The following is a 14,763-nucleotide window of genomic DNA, read 5'->3' as shown; positions in this document are numbered from 1 at the left end:
CTTTCTCTAATAAATAAATTAAATATTTAAAAAAGGGAAAAGTTTTTGTTTTCTGCTGTTGTAAACCACCATATAGACTGAAGCAATGCTCAAGCCAGCTTTTCTTCCATGTTTTTGGGAGCACTTCTACAGGTAAAGAGTGGAGGAGAGAACCAGGAGATGGGTTCAGGAGCAAGCAGGTTAGAGGTTAAGGATGTCTGCTTCTTCTGCTTGCTAGAAGATGACCTGGATCCCTCCTGTGTTGTTAAAGTTCGGAGGCTCCAGCAGGCCGGGCTAGCTTCACGGCGGTAGACAGGGACGACCAGAGACACACCGCTGGGTTGAGAAGCTGCAATTTAATCTTTATTCACCAGCGGACAAATCACCACACCATGTGCTTCCCCATCATTCTCCCTCTGCAGCTGCTGCTGGGACTCTGGACGTCCTTAGCATAGGGGGCAGGGAGAAAGGGGGCGTGAAACTAGCAAGGGCCAAACTAATTCTCTCAGAGGTGGGGGGGGAAGGGGAGCAAACCAATATGAAACATACCAACACTCCTGGATCTACTAGAATAAAACCTGTATTAGGACTTAAAGTTCTCTTCATGATTCCTAAAGGGGAATGATAGCAGGGATTGAGGTGGGGGACTGAATGAGTCCCTGATTATGTTTATAATAATAATAATAATAATAATAACTATTGTTATTACTACTATTACTTTACCAGAGCACTGCTCAGCTTTTTAAAAACATTTTATTTGCTTTTTAAAAATTATTTTTTAAAGATTTTATTTACTTATTAATGAGAAACATAGGAGAAGAGAGAAAGAGCCAGACATCACTCTGGTACATGTGCTGCCAGGGATTGAACTCAGGACCTCATGCTTGAGAGTCCAGTGCATTAGCCACTGCGCCACCTCCTGGACCATTATTTGCTTTTTTATTTCCCCCTTTTGTTGCCTTTGTTGTTTTACTGTTGTTTTAGTTATTGTTGTTGTTATTGATGTCGTCGTTGTTGGATAGGACAGAGAGAAATAGAGAGAGGAGGGGCAGAGGGGGAGAGAAAGATAGACACCTACAGACCTGCTTCACCGCCTGTGAAACGACTCTGCAGGGGGGGAACCAGGGATTTGAACCGGGATCCTTACGCCAGTCCTTGCGCTTGGTGCCATGTGCATTTAACCCGCTGCATCTGATCCCCTTGCACTGCTCAGCTTTAGCCTATGGTGGTACTGGGGATTGAATTTGGGGCCTGAGAACCTCAAGCACAAAAGTCTTTTCACATACCATTATCAATCCCAGGTTATCTGCTTCCCCTAAGACTATGTCAGTCTCAGGATACAATTTGAACAGAACATGGTGAAAGTAATGTTATGCGACTTCCAAAGTAGATCTTTAAAATTCCATGTACTAGGTGCACCTCGTTAAGTGCAAATATCACCATATGCAAGGACAAGGGTTTGAGCCCTAGCTCCCTACATGGAAAGGGGTGCTTCATGAGTGGTGAAACAGATCTGCAGGCGTCTTTCTCTCTTTCTGTCTCCCTCTCTATCTCCCTTCCCCTCTCAATATCTCTCAGTCCTATCAAGTATAATAGAAAGGAAAAACAAAAGGAAAAATGGCTTCCAGGAGCGGTGGATTTATAGTGGGGGCACCAAGCCCCAGTGATAACCCTGGTGGCAATAAAATTAAAAAAAAATTTTTTAATGCCATGTACTTGAGACCCCAGAGGTGGCACAGTGCCTACACCTTTAGACTTAAAAGCATGAGATCCTGAGTTCAATTCCCAGCATTGCATATGCCAGAGTGACATTCTGGTTCTCTCTCCCTCTCTCTCTCTTTCTCTCTCTCTCTCTCTCTACACACACACACACACACACACACACACACACACACACTTTATTTTAATGAAAGACAGAAAGAGATAGATATCAGAGAACTGCTCAGATCTGTCTCCTTCTGTCTCTCTGTCCTCCAGTATCACATATACCAGAGTAACATTCTGGTTTTCTCTCTTCTCTCTCTGTCTCATACAAATAAAATGCCATATACTCACTTGGGACATTCTGAGAATCCATCCACCATACTGTGAGGAAGCCCAGCTCACCCATGTGGAGAGAACACACACAAAGGTGGCACATATGTCAGTGGTCTGGCTGGCAGACACACTGCAGGGCCTGCCTAGAGCAGCCTCAGCTTTTAGACATGTGCGTCTCCAGATGGTCCCAGTCCCCAGTCATCAAAATTGTGGAGTTTTCCCAGCTGAGGCCTCACAGATATAACAGGCTCACTCTCTACAAATGAGTTATTTTGCCTCACATTTTGTGGTTAATTTTACAAAATATATTTAATTCCTATTTCTTCCACTAATGCCTGTTTTCCCCTTCCTTCCTCCCTCCCTCCCTGTTTTCCTTCCTTCCTTCTTTTGTGTCTTCCTTTCTATTTTCCATTCATTTCTTTTATGATTGTTGTTGGTGGTGATTTTATTACCACCAGAGTTATTGCTGGAGCTCAGTGCCTGCACGATGAATCCTCTGGTCCTGGAAGCCATTTCTTTCTCTTTTTTCTCTCTCTTTTTAAAAATTTAATTTAATTTTTATTTGGCAGGACAGATAGAAATTGAGAGGGGAGGGGGAAATAGGCATGAAGAGAGAAAGAAAGAGCTCTGTAGTGCCTGTTTCACCACTTGTGAAGCTTCCTTCCTATAGGTGGGGAGTAGGGGCTCAAGCCTGGTTCCTGGTACATGGTAATGTGTGTGCTTAATAGGGTGCCCTTCCATTGGCCCCCTTCCATTCATTTCTAAAGTGTTCATCTTCTCCTCATGGCGGATGGTTATAACAACTATTCTGAAGTCTTTGTCTACATCTGAGTATTTTCATGGTTGGCATTTGTTGATTGGCTTTTTCTTTGATAATTGATCAGATGTTCGTTATTGAGTAACTTTGCATTGTGTCCTGGACATTTAAAATATTGTGTGATGGGAAAATAGCTCGATATGTTAAAATATTATCTAGTAAGCAGAGGGTGCTTCAGTAGTAGAGCACATGTGTTATATGTTTGATGCTCTGGGCTGCATCCCCCAAACCAAAGGAAAACATTTATGTATATACACACACAATCTTTTGAGACTTTGGATACTTTTAACTCTCTGAAGAATCTATGTATCTGGGGCCAAGCAGTGGTGCACTTGGTTAAGCACACACATTATAGTGTTCAAGGATCCAGGTTCAAGCCCCTGGTCCCCCCCCACCTGCAGGGGTAAAGCTTCACGAGTGGTGAAGCAGGGCTGCAGGTGTCTCTCTGTCTCTCTCCTTCTCTATCTTCCCCTCTCAATTTCTCTCTGTCTCTATACAATAATAAATAAATAAATAAATAAAACATTAAAAACTTTAAAAAACATTTTTAAAAAAGAATCTGTGTATTCATGGATAGATAGATGGATGGATGATTGGAAGGTAAATAAAGAGGTAAGTAAGTAGGTAGGTAGGTAGGCAAACAGCAGCAAACCTGGCTGAGTTCATGTTGTGTGTCACCTGTGGGAAATGGTTTTTATTTTTTCAAGCTCTGCTATACTGTTTGGGTCTACCTAGTACAGGAGTTAGTCTGAGATTCAGGTACTGGTTTATTTGGTGGTTCAGTACTCAAAGTCTTTGTTATACTTCTGAAGGGGCTCAAATCAGACTGTCCCAAGATTCTTAGAACTGGTAATCTTTTTTTTTAAATTTATTTTCCCTTTTGTTGCCCTTGTTGTTTTTCATTGTTGCTGTAGTTATTATTGTTGTTATTATTGATTTAGACGCTGTTAGATAGGACAGAGAGAAATGGAGAGAGGAGGGGAAGACAGAGAGGGGGAGAGAAAGACACCTGGAGACCTGCTTCACCGCCTGTGAAGCGACTCCCCTGCAAATGGGGAGCCGGTGGCGCGAACCGGGATCCTTGCACTTTGCGCCACGTGCGCTTAACCCGCTGCACTACTGCCCGACTCCCAGAACTGGTAATCTTTTAAAATTTTATTTTATTTATTTATTTATTTAATATTTATTTTCCCTTTTGTTGCCCTTTTTTATTGTTGTAGTTATTATTGTTGTTGATGTCATCGTTGTTGTTGGATAGGACGGAGAGAAATGGAGAGAGGAGGGGAAGACAGAGAGGGGAAGAGAAAGACAGACACCTGCAGACCTGCTTCACTGCCTGTGAAGCAACTCCCCTACAGGTGGGGAGCCGGAGGCTAGAACCGAGATCATTATGCGGGTCCTTGTGCTTTGCGCCACGTGTGCTTAAACCGCTGCTCTACCGCCCGACTCCCAGCAGAACTGGTAATCTTAAGAATCTTTTCTTTGGTATGTAGTTTGTTCTTTGGTGGATCCAGGGCCATGTACATGTTCAATTTCATTACTTCTGGTTACATTTTTTTTATTATTCAGATAGAGACAGAGAATGAGAGGGAGCTCTCCCTGGTGCCATGATACTCATTTGTGGTGCCAGGGTTTAATCCAGGGCTGCACACATAGTAATGTATATAATTTACCCCGTGAGCCTTGGTATGCAAATAAATTTAATCTGAGGAGAATATCGGCCCTGGAGCCTCACGAGGAGCCATATTATCCTTCTGCCCCAGAATCTTTACCTTTCCATCCTAGCTGTTAACACCTGTGTATTCATTAACAGAGACAGCTTCACCTGGGACTTTCCCAAAGGTCTCCACACACAGAGAGTGAAGGACATCTGAAGAGCACCTGCATAGACCAGAGACTCGTGCATTGACTTGCTCTTGACTGAACAATGTGGAGGAATCTCATGCCACTTGCACGCTATTGCCCAAAGGACTCACTTGGGAGAACTGTCATGTGGACATGTCACCAGCCTGCGTTATCTCCCTTATGCTCTCACCCCCCCTTCTGCTTTATTTGTTTGTTTATTTATTTATTTATTATGTGTCCATGGAGATGGTGCAATTGATAAAACATTGGACTCTCAAGCATGAGTTCCTGGGCATCAAATGTACCAGAATGATGCTCTGGTTTTACCTCTCTTTCAAATTAATTAATAAATTAATTAATTAGTGGGGCTGGGTGGTGGCACAACCAGTAGAGCTTAAGGACCCAGGTTGAAGCCCCTGGTCCCCACCAGCAAAGGGGAAGCTTTATGAGTGATGAAGCAAGTTGCAGGTGTCTTCTCTTTCTTTCTCTCTCCCTGTTTCCTCCTTCCGTATCAATTTCTCTCTGTCTCTATCCAAGAAAGAAATTATTTTTTAAATATTTTATTTATTTATTCATTAGAAAGATAGGAGAAGAGAGAGAAAGAACCAGACATCACTCTGGTACATGTGCTGCCAGGGATCGAACTTGGAACCCCAGGCTCTAGAGTCCAGTGATTTATCCACTTGCCACCTCCTAGACCACAGAAAGAAATTATTTTTAAAGATATATTTATTTACTTGGGAGAGAGAGAGAGAGAAACAGAGAGAGAGAGAGAGAACCAGAGCAACACTCTGGCACAAGGAACTTGAGACATCAGGCTTGAGAGTCCAAGGTTATATCCACTGTGTCATCTCCTGGGCAGTGTCCTTCCTCCTTTAAAGTATAAGCTTCAGTAAACTTTGTTTGGAATATGCTGGTCCCTTATTAATTTTGGTTATATGAGAGCCTAAGAATCCAAGTTAATAACACCCCCTTAGTAAAGTGAGCACCACTTCACAAGTCATTGTCTTTTATTAGATCTAAAAGGAAGCGATTGTTAGTTCTCAAATCCACTTCCAGTATGGTACAATAAACCCCCTCTCTTATAATCAATTCCTTGGAGTCATTTTAAATACAAATTTTCTGGCTTCCCTATCAATGGCAGGACTTGGATGGTCACTGTCACTCCTCTGTGCACATTATTAAATTGATATTCCTCCGTGGACCTCTCTAGTGTTTTTTTCTTGTTTGTTTTGTTTTTACCTCCAGGGTTATTGCTGGGGCTCAGTGCCTGCACTACAAAATCCACTGCTCCTGAAGGCCATCTTTTTTCCATTGTTGTTGTTGGATAGGACAGAGAGAAATAAACACCTGCTGACCAGCTTCACCGCTTGCGAAGCAAGCAACCCTGGCAGGTGGGCTTGAACCCGGATTCTTGCACTGGTCCTTGTGCTTCACACTATATGTGCTAAACCTGGTGTGCTACCGCCTAGCCCCCTCTAGTGTTGTTTTGATTGCTAGTTCAGTCTAAGAAGAAACCAAACACCTACCTACCTCTGCCCTACCACTTGATCGGTTGTGTTCCAGACAGACACAGCTTGTGGCCAATCCAAGGACATGTGAGGGTTCATTTACAGAGTTTGAGGTTCCCTTTATCCAGTCTCCCTCTTCAGGATTTTCTCTATATTCTCTGACTTCCAGGGCACATTGATCCATTGGTTAAAAAAATAGAAATTTTCTGAATTCTTCTCCTCTTTTTCTTCCTCTTCCTTCACCCTCTTTTTAGAGAGAGAGAAAGAAACCAAGGGTGTCTGGCAGTATAGTACAGCGGGTTAAATGCACATGGTGCAAAGCACAAGGACCAGTGTAAGGATCCCAGTTCTAGCCCCCGGCTCCCCATCTGCGGGGGTGGGGGGGTTTGCCTCACAAGCAGTGAAGCAGGTCTGCAGGTGTCTATCTTTCTCTCCCCATCTCTGTCTTCCCCTCCTCTCTCCATTTCTCTCTGTCCTATCCAACAACGACGACATCATCAACAACAACAATAATAACTACAACAATAAAACAAAAAGAAAGAAAGAAAGAAAGAAAGAAACCAGAAAGGCTCTACCATTTATGATCCTTTTGTATTTTAATTTCTCACCCAGGGCCTTAGACATGCAAGGCCTGCTCGTGTCTGCTGATATACCATCCAGGTCCCTCAGAGTTTTGTTTTTTTTTTAATGGATTTAGTTGGTTATTAGATAGAAACAGACAGAAATTGAGAATGGAGATAGAGAGGGAAATAGAGGAATCTAGAGATAGAGAGGGAGATAGAGAGGGAAAGAGACAGAGAGACACCTGGAGCTCTGCTACATCACTTGTGAAGCTTTCCCCCTGCAGACTTAAGCCCGGATCCTTGAGCACTGTAATGTGTGTGCTTAACCACTGCCGAGCCCCAGTCCTTCAGAGTTCTAACTGTCACTAACTCACAGTTCTTTGCCACTGGGCTTGCCCTAGAAACAAAATAAAAAAAGAAAGAAAGAAAGAAAGAAAGAAAGAAAGAAAGAAAGAAAGAAAAGAAAGTGGTCCGTGAGGTGGCACAGTGATAAAGCTCTCAAGCATGAGGTCCCGAGTTCGATCCCTGGCAGCACATGTGCCAGAGTGATATCTGATTCTTTCTGTCTCCTCCTATCTTTCTCATAAATAAATAAAATCTTTTTTAAAAAAGAAAGAAAAGAAAAAAGAAAGAAAAGAGGAGGCCAGAGAGGTTGGACAGTGGTCTAAGCAGCAGATTTTCATTCCAGAGGCACCAGTGGTCCCAGGTTCAACTCACAGTACCACTGTAAGCCAGAGCTGAACAGTGCTCTGGGGAAAAAAACAAAACAAAACAAAACCTAAATCCTGGTCTCACACTATCTTCCAGGTTCTTTTCTCCATAAATTGAATTTTCTTCCTCAACAAGACTAAGTACTGCTGACCTGGGGCAGAGTCAGGTGAGAAAAGGGTGAGCTAAATTAATAACAAGGATCCAGTACACATGCTTCACCATGGTGAGAACCTGGGTTTGAGTGTTGGCACCACATGAGGGTGCCTTGAATAATACAAGGGAGAAGTTCTACAGATGCTAGAGTGTGTTGTTATGTATCTTCTTCTCTTTCTCTTTCTGAAATAAAGAGAAATCAAGAATCAGTCTGCCAGTAGTGAAACCACACATGTATAACATCTCAACACTACTTAAAGAGAAAAAAGACAATAATGAGAATTGTTCTCCCCCTCCCAAGCTTACTGAGGTCCATTCCTGGTTATCTGAGCAGACCTGGGGCTTCTCTGAGGTGAGTTTTTGCTGTCTGTGTTGATATCAGTTTCCTGGGTCAGAGCAAGAGGATACACTAGCACTGCTCCACTGGCTGTTCCTCAGAGTCTGACTTTTCACCCAAGTCTGTTCTCTGCTGTTTGTTTTAAAAAGCTCTTCCTTAAGTTGCTGCTCTTATGTGTTTGTCCAAGGCTTTCAGCAGGAGAGATGAAGTGTAATAACTTACTCTATCCAGCTTAGCCCTCATTATCAACTTTACTTACGTTATATCTTTTTTCTTTTAAGATAATCACAGGCTTATAAAAAGTGCATAAATAGTACAAAGTTCCTGCAGACTTTTGGCCTTGCTCTTCCTTTTGTAAGCATCTTACAGAATGAAGAAATAGCCTTGGGTGGCCTTGGAGGAGGAGCAGTGGCTTGAATGATGGTCCCTCAAGTATGAAGTCCTGAGTTCTATGTCTGGAATCACATGTGCCAGTGATGCTCTGCTTCTATCTCTCTCTTTGTCAGCCTTTCCCTCTCATAAATAAATTGAAAAGAGAAAGGAAAAGAAAGAGAAAGAAAGAGAAATAGCCTTTTTATATTTTCTATATTGCTTTGTACTAAAGGACAGAAATGATTTGAATCTCATCAGTTTGTTTGATAATGTCCTTTCTCTATTCCTATATCTGATTCAGGCTTCATATGCCATTTAAGCATCATGTCTTCCTAGTCTCCTCCAGTCTTCTATTTCATGGCCTTGCCACTTGAGGAGCACCATTCATAGACTGTTGGTGTGGGTTTGTTTTATTATCAGACTGATGTTATGCATTGCTGGGAAAACTATCACAGTAGTGATGTCATGCCTTTCCCAGTGCATTCTTCTAGGGATACCTGATGTTGAAATGTATAACTGGTGATGTTGACCTTTATCCCTCGTCTTAGACTGGGTCTGCTACACTTCTGTACTACATAACTACTGCTTTACTCCTTGTAATTACTAAGTACATTGAAGGAGTTACTTTGAGACTATGAAAATGTCCTGTTTCTGGTTAGTTTAATCCATTAAATTCATCAGTCTTGGGAGTTGGGCGGTGGCGCAGTGGGTTAAGCTCAGGTAGCGCGAAGCTCAAGGACCCGTGTAAGGATCCCAGTTCGAGCCCCCGGCTCCCCACCTGCAGGGGAGTCGCTTCACAAGCAGTGAAGCAGGTCTGCAGGTGTCTGTCTTTCTCTCCCCCTGTCTGTCTTCTCCTCCTCTCTCCATTTCTCTCTGTCCTATCCAACAACGATGACATCAATAACAACAACAATAATAACTACAACAATAAAACAAGGGCAACAAAAGGGAATAAATAAATAAATATATATATTTTTATTTATTCCCTTTTGTTGCCCTTGTTGTTTTATTGTTGTAGTTATTATTGTTGTTGCCATTGTTGGATAGGACAGAGAGAAATGGAGAGAGGAAGGGAAGACAGAGAGGAGAGAAAGACAGACACCTGCAGACCTGCTTCACCGCCTGTGAAGCGACTCCCCTGCAGGTGGGGAGCTGGGGTTCGAACCGGGATCCTTATGCCGGTCCTTGTGCTTTGCGCCACCTGTGCTTAGCCCGCTGCACTACAACCCGACTCCCATAAATAAATATTTTAAAAAATTTTTTAATTCATCAGTCTTGAGTGGATTTTTTGCTGGGGGGGATCTTTTGGCACTTGGAGTCCCCCAAGGAATATTATCAGGGGTCACCCAGACGGCAGGAGCTCTGTAGCTCCTACAGGAAAAAATCCCTTCATGATCCAATGCCACTGGGTCATTCTCCCAAGTGATCTCACAGATAGCAGGGGAAGGAATGCTTCCAAGTGTTTCAGTCTGTCACGTGATTTGGAGTTTAGACTCTTTCAGGAAGAAAGCTGGAGAAAGTTCCCAAACAAAGAAGAGTTAAGAGATGTCTAAGAGCAGACAACTGAAACATAGCTGATATTAGGGAAGGCAGAGAGAGAGAGGGGAATAGAAAGGGGGGGGGAGTCATTCCAGTGATGCTGTGGAAGAATTGTAAACATTAAAAGATGAGAGAAGGGGGTTGGATGGTAGCGCAGCGGGTTAAACGCACGTGGCTGTAAAGCGTAAGGACAGGCCTAAGGATTCTGGTTCAAGCCCCCTTCTTCCCACCTGCAGGGGGGTCACCTCACAAGCGGTGAAGCAGGTCTGTAGGTGTCTTTCTCTCCCCTTCTCTGTATTCCCCCTTCTTAATTTCTCTGTCGTATCCAATAACAACAACAACAACTGCAATGACAAAAATAATAATGACAATAACAAGGGCAACAAAATGGGGAAAATGGCCTCCGGGAGCAGTGGATTCATAGTGCAAGCACCGATCCCCAACAATGACCCTGGAGACACACAAACAAACAAACAAAAAAACACGGCTGGGTGATGGCGCACCTGGTTGAGCGCACCTGTTATAGTGCGCAAGGACCCAGGTTAAGTCCCTGGCCCCCACCTGCAGGGGGAAAGCTTCACAAGTGGTGAAGCAGGTCTGCAGGTGTCTCTCTGTCTCTCTTCCTCTCTATCACCCCAGGCCCTCTCAATTTCTGGCTGTCTCTATCCAATAAATAAATAATGATAACAAAAAATAAATAAAAAACACAAGAGAAGTCAGGAGAAGACAAGCTGAGAGATTGGAGAGGGTCAGTCTCCAGCCTGAGAGGGAGAGAATGGGAGGAAGAAAGAGTGGGCAGTGTCTCTGCACATTACCAATCCTACAGTGGTATCTGAGGTCACCTGCTTGTCCTCATTAAGCTGTCCTCGGCTTCTGGCTTCTCAGAGCTCAAAGATTTTAGTTTCTCTGCCTTGGTAGGTCTTCCTACCAACATACCACAAATATTAAGAACATTCAGAGTTAACTGGATCAATTGCAGGAAAGATATATGTTTATTAGACAGCTGGGAAGTAGAGAGAGAGAATAAAGGAAAAAAGGATAGGCAAAGTGAGCCAGCCCCGCTTTATAGGAGAGAAGGCCAATGGATGCTTTTTTCTCATCTATTTGTTGGTTTCAGCAGAGCTGAGAGGCCCTGAGTGGAAAAAGTAACTATCACATGTTCACCTTCAGTTTCTAGTCTAGTCTAGGCAACTATCTCCCATTCTCTAAAAGAGACTTTGGAGGTCAGTCTGGCCTTGGTTTTCACTCCCAGAGTTGCAAGACACAGATATAAGAGAAACAAGAAAACAAAAAACAGTAGAAGCAGTTTTCTCAGCTGCTGATGATGTCAAGCTTCACCTTTCTCACTCTCCTGTGTCAGACTGATCATTAACTTTTCAGTCAGTGATTAGTAAGTTACAGTCAAGGTGATCATAACAGTGATGACTTGGATCCAAAAAGAGCAACTGCAAACCATGACCTAGAACTAGTTTTCCCTCTTGGAATCTTGGTTTTCTCACTCATAAAGTGGGATAATGATGGATGTGACTATACTGGATTATGGCAGTTGATATGAGCTACTGATAGCAAGGACCTTGCATGAGGTAGATGACTTGAAAGGGGATTATTAGGTTTGGGGAGATAGCATACTGATTAATCAAGCTCCCAAGTTTAATACCCAGTACCGCCATAAAGCCAAGCTGAGGAGGGAGGGAGGGAGAGAGAGAGAGAGAGAGAGAGAGAGAGAGAGAGAGAGAGAGAGAGAGGAAGTGTTCTGGTTAATAAAAGAGAGAGAAATAAATAAATCAGTCATTGTTAAAGATCTCCACTGGTGGCTGGGAAGGTGACTCAGTGGTAGAGTACAGGACTTGCATGTGTGAAGTTCTGATTCCCCACAGTGCATATGCCAGAGTGATGTTCTGGTTCTCTCTCTCTCTCTCTCTAATAAATACTTAAAATAAGGGAGTCGGGCAGTAGCTCAGCAGGTTAAGTGCACATGGTGCAAAGTACAAGGACCAGCAGAAGGGTCCTGGTTTGAGCCCCCAGCTCCCCACCTGCAAGGGAGTCCCTTCACAGGCTGTGAAGCAGGTCTGCAGGTATCTGTCTTTCTCTCCCCCTCTCTGTCTTCTCCTCCTCTCTCCATTTCTCTCTGTCCTATCCAACAACAACATCAATAACAACAATAATAACTACAACAATAAAACAACAAGGGCAACAAAAGGGAATAAATAAATATTAAAAAAATAAATAAATACTTAAAATAAAAGCTTCAACTGTAGGAGAGAGAACTCCATGTTTGGAAATGGTAATATGGGGCAAAGAGGAGCCTTGTGGGTGCTGAGTGAGGATGATTTTAGAGAATTCCCTTATTATTGTACTAAGAAGCTATGGAATGGCAGGGGAAGTAGCTCAGTTTGTAGAGCACAGGACTTGCATGCCTGAGGCTCCCTATACAGTTCCCTGAATCATGTGCATTAGAATGGTGCTCTTACCCCCACACCTATGGACATCTAATCTTTGACAAAGGGGCTCAGACTACTAAATGGGGAAAGCAGAGTCTCTTCAACAAATGGTGTTGGAAACAATGGGTTGAAACATGCAGAAGAATGAAACTGAACCACTGTATTTCACCAAATACAAAAGTAAATTCCAAGTGGATCAAGGACTTGGATGTTAGACCACAAACCATCAGATACTTAGAAGAAAATATTGGCAGAACTCTTTTCCGCATAAATTTTAAAGACATCTTCAATGAAACAAATCCAATTACAAAGAAGACTAAGGCAAGTATAAACCTATGGGACTACATCAAATTAAAAAGCTTCTTCACAACAAAAGAAACCACTACCCAAACTAAGAGACCCCTCACAGAATGGGAGAAGATCTTTACATGCCATACATCAGACAAGATGTTAATAACCAACATATATAAAGAGCTTGCCAGACTCAACAACAAGACAACAAATAACCCCATCCAAAAATGGGGGGAGGACATGGACAGAATGTTCACCACAGAAGAGATCCAAAAGGCCGAGAAACATATGAAAAAATGCTCCAAGTCTCTGATTGTCAGAGAAATGCAAATAAAGACAACAACGAGATACCACTTCACTCCTGTGAGAATGTCATACATCAGAAAAGGTAACAGCAGCAAATGCTGGAGAGGGTGTGGGGTCAAAGGAACCCTCCTGTACTGCTGGTGGGAATGTCAATTGGTCCAACCTCTGTGGAGAACAGTCTGGAGAACTCTCAGAAGGCTAGAAATGGACCTACCCTATGATCCTGCAATTCCTCTCCTGGTGATATATCCTAAGGAAACCAATATATCCATCCAAAAACATCTGTGTACACGTATGTTCTTGGCAGCTCAATTTGTAATAGCCAAAACCTGGAAGCAATCTAGGTGTCCAACAACAGATGAGTGGCTGAGCAAGTTGTGGTATATATACACAATGGAGTACTACTCAGCTGTAAACAATGGTGACTTCACCGTTTTCAGCCAATTTTGGATGGACCTTGAAAAAATCATGTTGAGTGAAATAAGTCAGAAACAGAAGGATGAATATGGGATGATCTCACTCTCAGGCCGAAGTTGAAAAACAAAATCAGAAAAGAAAACACAAGTAGAACCTGAAATGGAATATGCGTATTACACCAAAGTAAAAGACTCTGGGGTGGTTGGGTGGGGAAAATACAGGTCCAAGAAGGATTCAGAGGACCTAGTGGGGGTTGTATTGTTATATGGGAAACTGGGGAATGTTATGCATGTACAAACTATTGTACTTACTGTTGAATTTAAAACATTAATTCCCCAATTTAAAAAAAAAAAAAAGAATGGTGCTCTTAGCCTCTATCTCTAGCTCATATGAAATAAGCCTTTTTTTTTTTTTTTTTTTTGTCTCCAGGCTTATCGCTGGGGCTTGGTACCTGCACTACGAATCCACTGCTCCTGGAGGCTTTTTTTTTTTTTTTTCTGTTTGTTGCCCTTGTTGTTTATCATTATTGTTGTTATTATTGTTGTTATTGCTGTCATTGTTGGATAGGACAGAGAGAAATTGAGAGAGGAGGGAAGACAGAGAGGGGGAGAGAAATATTGACACCGGCAGACCTGCTTCACTCTTTGTGAAGTGATCCTGCAGGTGGGTAGCTGGGGGCTTAAACCAGGATCCTTACATGGGTCCTTGAACTTTGCGCCATGTGGGCTTAACCCGCTGCTGGGCTACTGCTTGCCCCCCCCCCCCCCCTTTTAAGAGAAGTCCTGGAGGTGGTACAGTGTATAAATTGTTGGATTCTTTTTTTTTTTGGCTGTGTCCCTGTCTGCTTTTTTTTTTTTTATTTAAGAAAGGATTAATTAACAAAACCATAGGGTAGGAGGGGTACAACTCCACACAATTCCCACCGCCCAATCTCCATATCCCACCCCCTCCCCCGATAGCTTTCCCATTCTCTATCCCTCTGGGAGCATGGACCCAGGGTCATTGTGGGTTGCAGAAAGTAGAAGGTCTGGCTTCTGTAATTGCTTCCCCGCTGAACATGGGCGTTGACTGGTCGGTCCATACTCCCAGTCTGCCTCTCTCTTTCCCTAGTAGGGTGGGTCTCTGGGGAAGCTGAGCTCCAGGACATATTGGTGGGGTCTTCAATCCAGGGAAGTCTGGCTGGCATCCTGATGACACCTGGAACCTGGTGACTGAAAAGAGAGTTAACATACAAAGCCAAACAAATTGTTGAGCAATCATGGACCCAAAGCTTGGAAAAGTGGAGAGGAAGTATTAGGGAGGTACTCACTGCAAACTCTAGTGTACTTCTGCTTTCTTACTTTGGTGCCATACCAAACTCAGTCAATTTCTGCTTTGCGTTTCTACTTCTTTTTTTTTTTTTTTTTACATGCATAACATTCCCCAGATTCCCATTTAACAATAC

This window comes from Erinaceus europaeus, chromosome 1 (assembly GCF_950295315.1).
Source record: "Erinaceus europaeus chromosome 1, mEriEur2.1, whole genome shotgun sequence".
Taxonomy (NCBI): domain Eukaryota; kingdom Metazoa; phylum Chordata; class Mammalia; order Eulipotyphla; family Erinaceidae; genus Erinaceus; species Erinaceus europaeus.
This window is presented reverse-complemented; position numbering follows the sequence as displayed.